The sequence below is a fragment of the Pinus tabuliformis genome, chromosome 5_2, assembly GCF_031772625.1.
Source record: "Pinus tabuliformis cultivar Carrire ecotype Pingquan chromosome 5_2, CPIR1, whole genome shotgun sequence".
Taxonomy (NCBI): domain Eukaryota; kingdom Viridiplantae; phylum Streptophyta; class Pinopsida; order Pinales; family Pinaceae; genus Pinus; species Pinus tabuliformis.
In genome coordinates, this window is record NC_142306.1 from 891,786,591 (window position 1) to 891,789,670 (window position 3,080).

A 3,080-nucleotide genomic window follows, 5' to 3' on the forward strand; every position below is an offset into this window, starting at 1 on the left:
TTAAAATTTTTATTTGGTCCTCTATATACTCCATAAGTACAATTTAAACAATAAAAAATAACATTGTATTTTACACTTCAAAAAAATTTACACTTGAAGAAATTTGATCCCTCTCAGATCAAATTAAATCCATACTTAAAATCAATCTATACTAATTTATATTACATACACAAACCACACACGTCTATTTAAAAGATTAAAACCTATTTAAAAAATAAAAACCTAAATCATAATTAAAAATAATTTCCCATACTTTATAATTAAAATCATAATTACAATAAATTATACCCGTTAATCATATTATATACACAAACCACACACCTCCGTTCAAAAGATCTAAAATCTAAAACTTAAATTATAATATTTAAAACCTAAAACTTCAATTAATAACTTCCAATGCTTTTTATATATATATATATATATATATATATATATATATAATTAATAATTTCCAATACTTTATATATATATATATATATATATATAATTAGAAACATATTAAGTCACATCCCAAGCCAAAATAATCATCTAAAGTCATAAGTTTGTGAAGAATAAAATTTCAAAGGAATATGTGGTTATATTTGTTTAAATTAAATTATAAATAAATTCAACTTTATCCAGTCATTGAAATTGTCCGGTGCTCCAGGCATCTACTGTCAATTTTACATGAAAATGTAATTTTCCCATATATATTGAAAGAAAAATTAAAGACACATATTTCAGAATGAATGGTCGAAGTTATTTTGTGAATATTTTGTCTCATATCATATTAATGGCGAACGAACAATTTTTTAATGTTCATATATATATATATATATAACGTGTGTTTAACAAACTTGGAAAAGGATATGAAGGCTTCCGAGTCTGTAAAATATCATCGCATCTCTGGTTCAAGGCGCCTCTCATTTATCACTATATCGAAACCAACCAGTTTACAGTCACATTCATTGCATCGTGTAAGAAAATTCATGGGTTAAATCCCGCAAAGTTTTCTCATGAGTGCGTATATCAATCAAAATAAATTCACAGCAGCTTTAGTTTGAACTGAAGATCGATCCCTGTATTCAGTTTCTGGTGGTCTTCAATTCAGTTTCTATTTTATACAAATGGGGTTTGGCCTTTATCTGTTTTTCTGGTTGCAAAATTGTTCCCATCCAAAAACACGAACAAATTTCCAGATGCGTTGTATTCATAGTCTCGTGCCGCCCCCAATTCTGGACGCCTAAAAATCAGCACCGTTATTGTTGGTGACGTGCTGCGTAGTGTTAGAAACCATGAATAATTCCAACTACCTGCCACGAAAATTCAACAGAAACAGTAAATGTTGAATCTAGAAAGCCGCTGCTATATTTAATGAAGTCGGCGGATACATTGACAATGGGGAAACTTCTCCAGCAAGCCACCGACTCTAATGATCTCCAGAAACTTCTGTAGCATGTATATATATCTGTTTAATCTGTGAATGAAGCAAGCGTTCAGAGGTTCTTGTGTTCAATGTGTCTGAGTGTGTTGGTGTGCTGTGCGCCTCTAATAGTTTTCATGGTATCAGAGCTGAGGGTGTGAGCCATAATAGGAGCTGAGGGTGTGAGCCGTAAGGTGGAGTGTACAAGGAGAGCAACAGCAACGTTTTGGTGATCTGTTCTTCTTTTTTCAGCCTGGTGTGCACAGCAGAAGTGTGGTGAGCTGTGCGTTGTGCGCTTGGGAGGTCCTGGCTGTACTGGCGGTGGCGGCAGAGGATGCACCTTGACTGCTGAAACGAAGGTCGATCAGGAAGATAGAGGACTGTGTGTTGTGTAGGTTCTGGTAAGACATTTAGTTCAATTATCTGCTTTTGGACAACAGGATTGTTATTACTTGCTTGTCCAAGAACCCATGCAGCAATTGTGCGCAGTTCTTTCTCTTCTCTGTTAAGTTCTTTGACAAGTGCAGTGAGTCCTTCAAGTTTATTCAAATCATTTGCATTATCAATAGGTCCTACAAGCTCTAGAAGTTCAAGTAGAGCTCGATAATGGGCTTATGTCGAAAGTGAAGAATTATTGAATGAATTCTTTGGTAGCGGCTTTATGATTGAATGAATGTGTGTTCTTTTAATGATTTAGTGACAGAAAAAAAGGGAGAGGAAAAGTGTGAAGGAGGGTTGTTATTATTAAGGAAATATTGAAGTTGTAAGTTGTGGTTTTTTTGTGAGTTTGACCTTTCTAATATTTGAATATTGGCGATTGGAGAAAGCTTCTTAACATGGCAAATTTGTTGCTTGATAATTATATGAATGAATCCACCAAGCTTGATGGTGAAAATTATGTAAACTGGAAATTCAAGCTAATGACTATTTTAGAAGGTAATAATTTGTGGTCCATTGTAAGTGGGGATGAGCCCAAACCCACTGTTGCAGGTTCTATCCCAGATTGGGAGAGAAGGGAGACAAAAGCAAAGGTGCTGCTGCGTATGTCCGTAAAGGACAACATCATTCCTCATATCAGAGACTGCAAGACATCAAAAGAAACATGGGATACATTGAAGGGTTTGTATGAAACAACAAATACAAATCGGATCTTGTTTTTGAAGACTAAGCTTTTATCCTTAAAAATGGAAGAAAATGAAAATATAAGCAATTTTATATCTCGTGTCAAAGATTTAAGTGATAAGTTAGGAGATATTGGTGAAAAGGTGTCTAATACTGACTTAGTCACCATCGTATTAAATGGCTTAGTGCAAAATTGTCAAATTTTTGTTTCAAGTCTTGCAGCTAGAGAAAAACCCCCTTATGAATTGACAGGAATTCTTCTACAAGAGGAGGAGAGGATGAAGAATTTTTTGGGCTCTAGCAGTTCAGATTTGGCATTAGTGGCCAAGGGCAAATATCCATACAGAGGCAAACCATGGGACAAGAACAAAGGAGGCAAGTTTCAAGCAAAGCAAAAAGGTATGATACAGTCTAAATTTCCAAAGAAAAATGATGAGTGTTATTATTGTGGCAAACCTGGGCATCATTCTAAAGATTGCTATAAAAGGAAATATAATGAGTCTAGGCAGAGAAACATAAGGCATAATGGAAATTTTGTGGACAAAGATATCAATGA

General features: G+C 34.3%; 1 long non-coding RNA gene across 1 annotated transcript; it reads left to right on the forward strand.

Annotated features, from left to right (window-relative positions):
* The first annotated feature begins 2,273 nt into the window (after positions 1-2,273).
* Positions 2,274-2,877, forward strand: LOC149162169 (uncharacterized). The gene is made up of 2 exons (XR_016261536.1): positions 2,274-2,521; positions 2,777-2,877. It is a non-coding gene; the product is annotated as an uncharacterized LOC149162169 (long non-coding RNA).
* Positions 2,878-3,080: the final 203 nt, after the last annotated feature.